Source organism: Sinocyclocheilus anshuiensis, unplaced genomic scaffold, assembly GCF_001515605.1.
Source record: "Sinocyclocheilus anshuiensis isolate Anshui unplaced genomic scaffold, SAMN03320099.WGS_v1.1 scaffold1874, whole genome shotgun sequence".
NCBI classification, from domain to species: Eukaryota; Metazoa; Chordata; class Actinopteri; order Cypriniformes; family Cyprinidae; genus Sinocyclocheilus; species Sinocyclocheilus anshuiensis.
This window is the reverse complement of record NW_015546140.1, coordinates 202,548-208,593: the sequence shown is the minus strand read 5'-3', so window position 1 is coordinate 208,593 and position 6,046 is coordinate 202,548. Positions and strand designations below refer to the sequence as shown.

The following is a 6,046-nucleotide window of genomic DNA, read 5'->3' as shown; positions in this document are numbered from 1 at the left end:
AGTGTAGATGTCTGCAGTTGATCCGAGCCTCAAATCCTTTAAAAACAATTTCAAGATTTGATTGGGAAGGCAGACCAAGCCAGTGAAGTCACAGCAGATCAGAGTTTCTCAAAAATCTTCGCAGCCTTCATTTTAATTTTTTTTAAAACAGGAGTGTGCATTGACTTGTGGCTTGTTGGTCTAGGGGTATGATTCTTGCTTAGGGTCCGAGGGATCCCGGGTTCAAATCCTGGACGAGCCCTCCTCTAGCTTTCCAGCCTCTTTTCTCGAGTAGTATCCATAGATCTCTCATTATTTGAGCCAATCGCACACCTCCATCAAATAAGGCTGGCACTGTGCCTGCCGCTTTCAATGTCTGTATCTGACACTTGCTCTTAGTGCCTCATCTGCAATTGGCACTTGGTTGGCCGCTTAGCTTGGTGGGTTATAGTGTTTGCACTGAGCTGCAGTGTAGGTGTTTGCTGAGCTGCAGTGTAGCCATCTGCAGTTGAACCGAGACTCACATCCTTTGACATTTTTTTTCAAGATTTGATTGGGAAGGCATACCAAGCCAGTGAAGACACGGCAGAACAGAGATTCTCAGAAATCTTCGCAGCCATGTGAGCTTTCTTTTTACATTTGTTAACCGCAGGAGCGTCTGGTGTCCCGTTGCTTGTTGGTCTAGGGGTACGGTTCTCCATGAGGGGGTGAGAGGGCCCGGGTTCAACTCCAGGATGATACGTCTATTGGCTTGGCAGCTTTTTTTCTCAAGTAGTAACTGTAATTATATTGCCCAATTGCACACCTCCATCACGCAAGTCTAGCATTGTGCCTTCCGCATTTCAATGTACGCATTTCGCCCTTCTTTTTACTTCCTCATCTGCAAATTGAACTTGGCTGGCCTCTTTGCTCGGTGAGTTAGAATATTTGCACTGAACTGCAGTATAGCCGTCTGCGGTTGAACTGAGCCTCACATCCTTTGCCCTGCCATTTTTCTCAGCATTCAATTGGGAAGGCAGACCAAGCCAGTGGAGACATGGCAGAAAGGAGTTTCTCTGAAATCTTCGCAGCCCTGTGAGCATCCTGTTGCATCTATTAACCGCAGGTGCGCATGGCACCCCGTGGCTCGTTGGTCTAGGGGTATGATTCTCACTTAGGGTGTGAGAGGTCCCGGGTTCAAATCCTGGATGAGCTCTCCTCTAACTTTGCAGCCTTTTTTCTGAAGTACAATCCATCGATCTCTCATTATTCGGGCCAGTCACAGACCTCCATCAAATAAGGGTAGCGCTGTGCCTGCTGATTTAAACGTCCACATCTCACCCTTATTCTTAGTTCCTCATCTGCAATTGACACTTTGTTGGCCGCTTAGCTTGCTGGGTTATAGTGTTTGCACTGAGCTGCAGCGTAGATGTCTGCAGTTGATCCGAGCCTCAAATCCTTTAAAAAACATGTCAACATTTGATTGGGAAGGCAGACCAAGCCAGTGAAGACACGTGAGCCTTCATTTGAAATTTTTTTAAAACAGGAGTGTGCATTGCCTTGTGGCTTGTTGGTCTATGGGGTATGATTCTCGCTTAGGCTTAGGGTGTGAGAGGTTCTGGGTTCAAATCCCGGATGAGCCCTCATCTGGCTTTCCAGCCTCTTTTCTCGAGTAGTATCCATAGATCTCTCATTATTTGAGCCAATCGCTCACCTCCATCAAATAAGGCTAGCACTGTGCCTGACACTTTCAATGTCTGTATCTGACTCTTGCTCTTAGTTCCTCATCTGCAATTGGCACTTGGTTGGCCGCTTAGCTTGGTGGGTTATAGTGTTCGCACTGAGTTGCAGTGTAGATGTCTGCAGATGAACCTAGCCTCAAGTCCTTTAAAATTTTTCGAAAGATTTGATTGGGAAGACAGACCAAGCCAGTGAAGACACGGTAGAACGGAGTTTCTCAGAGATCTTCACAACCCTCATTATTCAGGCTTCCGCATTTCAATGTACGCATGTCACCCTTCTTCTTACTTCCTCATCTGCAAATTGAACTTGGTTGGCCTGTTTGCTTGGTGAGTTAGAATATTTGCACTGAACTGCAGTATAGTCGTCTGCGGTTGAACTGAGCCTCACATCCTTTGCCCTGCCATTTTTCTCAGCATTCAATTGGGAAGGTAGACCAAGTCAGTGGAGACATGGCAGAAAGGAGTTTCTCAAAAATCTTCGCAGCCATGTGAGCCTTCATTTGAAATTTTTTTAAAACAGGAGTGTGCATTGACTTGTGGCTCGTTGGTCTAGGGCTATGATTCTTGCTTAGGGTGCGAGAGGTCCCGGGTTCAAATCCCAGACGAGCCCTCCTCTGGCTTTCCAGCCTGTTTTCTCGAGTAGTATCCATAGATCTCTCATTATTTGAGCCAATCGCACACCTCCATCAAATAAGGCTAGCACTGTGCCTACCGTTTCAATGTCTGTATCTGACTCTTGCTCTTAGTTCCTCATCTGCAATTGGCACTTGGTTGGCCGCTTAGCTTGGTGGGTTATAGTGTTCGCACTGAGCTGCAGTGTAGGTGTCTGCAGTTGAACCTAGCATCAAGTCCTTTCAAATTTTTTGGAAAATTTGATTGGGAAGACAGACCAAGCCAGTGAAGACACGGTAGAACGGAGTTTCTCAAAGATCTTCGCAACCCTCATTATTCAGGCCAATCGCACTCCTCCAACACGTAAGGATAGCATTGTGCCTGCCGCTGTTCAATGTACGCTTCTTGCCCAACATCTTGTTCCTTTATCGGCACATTGAACTTGGTTAGCCCTTTAACTTGGTGGGTTAGAACTTTTGCACTGAGCTGCAGTGTAGCCTTCTGTAGTTGAACCGAGACTCACATCATTTGACATTATTTTTCAACATTTGATTGGGAAGGCATACCAAGCCAGTGAAGACACAGCAGAACAGAGTTTCTCAGAAATTTTCGGAGCCATGTGAGCTTTCTTTTTGCATTTGTTAACCGCAGGAGCGACTGGTTTCCTGTTGCTTGTTGGTCTAGGGGTATGGTTCTGGTTGAGGGTTTGAGAGGGCTTGGGTTCAACTCCCGGATAATTCCTCTTTTGGCTTGAAAGCTTTTTTTCTCAAGTAGTAACTGTAATTATATTGCCCAAACGCACACCTTCATCACGCAAGTCTAGCATTGTGCCTTCCGCATTTCAATGTACGCATGTCACCCTTCTTCTTACTTCCTCATCTGCAAATTGAACTTGGTTGGCCTGTTTGCTCGGTGAGTTAGAATATTTGCACTGAACTGCAGTATAGCCGTCTGCGGTTGAACTGAGCCTCACATCCTTTGCCCTGCCATTTTTCTCAGCATTCAATTGGGAAGGCAGACCAAGCCAGTGGAGACATGGCAGAAAGGAGTTTCTCTGAAATCTTCGTAGCCATGTGAGCATTCTTTTGCATCTGCTAATCGCAGGTGCGCGTGGCACCCTGTGGCTTGTTGGTCTAGGAGTATGATTCTCTCTTCGGGTGTGAGAGGTCCCGGGTTCAAATCCCGGACGAGCCCTCCTCTAACTTTTCAGTCTTTTTTCTGAAGTACAATCCATCGATCCCTCATTATTCGGGCCAGCAGACCAAGCCAGTGAAGACACGGTAGAACGGTGTTTCTCAAAGATCTTCGCAACCCTCATTATTCAGGCCAATCGCACTCCTCCAACACGTAAGGATAGCATTGTGCCTGCCGCTGTTCAATGTACGCTTCTCGCCCAGCTTCTTGTTCCTTCATCGGCAAATTGAACTTGGTTGGCCTGTTTGCTCGATGAGTTAGAATATTTGCACTGAACTGCAGTATAGCCGTCTGCGGTTGAACTGAGCCTCACATCCTTTGCCCTGCCATTTTTCTCAGCATTCAATTGGGAAGGCAGACCAAGCCAGTGGAGACATGGCAGAAAGGAGTTTCTCTGAAATCTTCGCAGCCATGTGAGCATCCTGTTTCATCTGTTAACCACAGGTGCGCATGGTCGTTGGTCTAGGGGTATGATTCTCGCTTAGGGTGTGAGAGGTCCCGGGTTCAAATCCCGGATGAGCCCTCCTCTAACTTTTCAGCCTTTTTTCTGAAGTACGATCCATCGATCCCTCATTATTCGGGCCATTCACACACCTTAGCTTGCTGGGTTATAGTGTTTGCACTGAGCTGCAGCGTAGATGTCTGCAGTTGATCCGAGCCTCAAATCCTTTAAAAAAAATGTCAACATTTGATTGGGAAGGCAGACCAAGCCAGTGAAGACACATCAGATCAGAGTTTCTCAAAAATCTTCGCAGCCATGTGAGCCTTCATTTTAAAATTTTTTAAAACAGGAGTGTGCATTGGCTTGTGGCTCGTTGGTCTAGGGGTATGATTCTCGCTTAGGCTTAGGGTGCGAGAGGTCCCGGGTGCAAATCCCGGACGAGCCCTCCTCTGGCTTTCCAGCCTCTTTTCTCGAGTGGCCGCTTAGCCTGGTGGGTTATAGTGTTTGCACTGAGCTGCAGTGTTTATGTCTGCAGTTTATCCGAGCCTCAAATTCTTTAAAAAAAAATTTCAACATTTGATTGGGAAGACAGACCAAGCCAGTGAAGACACGGTAGAACGGTGTTTCTCAAAGATCTTCGCAACCCTCATTATTCAGGCCAATCGCACTCCTCCAACACGTAAGGATAGCATTGTGCCTGCCGCTGTTCAATATACGCTTCTCGCCCAACATCTTGTTGCTTTATCGGCACATTGAACTCCTTCGCAGCCATGTGAGCTTTCTTTTTACATTTGTTAACCGCAGGAGCGACTGGTGTCCCGTTGCTTGTTGGTCTAGGGGTATATTTCTCGATGAGGGGGCGAGAGGTCCCGGGTTCAACTCCCAGATGATCCTTCTTTTGGCTTGCCATCTTTTTTCTCAGGCCAGTCACACACCTCCATCAAATAAGGCTAGCGCTGTGCCTGCCACTTTCAATGTCCACATCTCACCCTTCTTCTTTGTTCCTCATCTAAAATTGACACTTTGTTGGCTGCTTAGCTTGGTGGGTTATACTGTTTGCACTGAGCTGCAGTGTAGACGTCTGCAGTTGATCCGAGCCTCAAATACTTTGACATTTTTCTGAACATTTGATTGGGAAAGCAGACCAAACCAGTGAAGACACGGCAGATCAGAGTTTGTCAAAATTCTTCGCAGCCACGTGAGCCTTCCTTTTGAATTTTTTATTACCGGAGTGTGCAACACCTTGTGGCTTGTTGGTCTAGGGGTATGATTCACGCTTAGGGTGTGAGAGGTCCCCGGTTAAAATCCCGCACAAGCCTTCCTCTAACTTTTTAGCCTTTTTCTGAAGTAATATCCATCATTCCTTTATTATTCGGGCCAATCGCATCCCTCCATTGCGTGTAACAGTCAGCCTAACAGGCTGGGTTGCAAAGTTTTAAATGGGGTCAGATTTTACTGTGTGAGAGGTTTTTATGTTTTAAAATAATGACATAAAACAGAGATAATTTTAGTAAGAACGGTGTATTTACAAAGTTCACAGGACTTTAAACAACACAATAAAACCAGGAAAACTCAGTCTGTTAAAAGCATATAGTTCATTGCGCCATACCCTAAAACAGTCCAAGAATCCTAGTGTGCTGAAAAAGTCCCAAAGTGAGAGTCCACTAGTGTATATACAATCCAAGATAAGTGATAATCCAAAAGCTTTCAAGTGTATCTGGAAAGGTAAGTCCACACAAAGGAAACTCCACAATCCAGGTAAGTTTAGTAGGTGTTCTCCCAGTCATTCATCTCACCTCTATATAGGACAAAATCCCAGAAAATGACACATCCATACCCTTCACTGTATATGGCAGATCTATATACTTGGTGCCCCTGAAGAATGAATGTGCATATTAACATCTATCAAACAAATGCTTTTACACAAATTAGGTATGTTAAAGTACATGGAAACTCACTTCTTTGCCATCTGTTCAATGTTGTAACCAGGACTGGGATCATTTGATATCTGTGAATGCAGGTGAAAATTGTAATCTTAAATTTACATACATTTTAGACAAATCATAGGTATATTTTCCAATCCTCCACAGAAAAAATA

At 45.4% G+C, this 6,046-nt stretch overlaps 4 non-coding genes across 4 annotated transcripts; all 4 read left to right on the top strand.

The window, feature by feature from the left end:
• Window positions 1-1,102: 1,102 nt before the first annotated feature.
• trnap-agg (transfer RNA proline (anticodon AGG)) lies at window positions 1,103-1,174 on the top strand. Its single transcript has one exon. It is a non-coding gene; the product is annotated as a tRNA-Pro (tRNA).
• Window positions 1,175-3,434: 2,260 nt separating this feature from the next.
• Window positions 3,435-3,506, top strand: trnap-cgg (transfer RNA proline (anticodon CGG)). The gene has a single exon. It is a non-coding gene; the product is annotated as a tRNA-Pro (tRNA).
• Window positions 3,507-3,957: 451 nt separating this feature from the next.
• trnap-agg (transfer RNA proline (anticodon AGG)) lies at window positions 3,958-4,029 on the top strand. Its single transcript has one exon. It is a non-coding gene; the product is annotated as a tRNA-Pro (tRNA).
• A 286-nt stretch (window positions 4,030-4,315) lies between these two features.
• On the top strand, window positions 4,316-4,393 carry trnap-agg (transfer RNA proline (anticodon AGG)). Its single transcript is given in 2 exon segments — window positions 4,316-4,351; window positions 4,358-4,393. It is a non-coding gene; the product is annotated as a tRNA-Pro (tRNA).
• The last annotated feature ends 1,653 nt before the right edge of the window (window positions 4,394-6,046 follow it).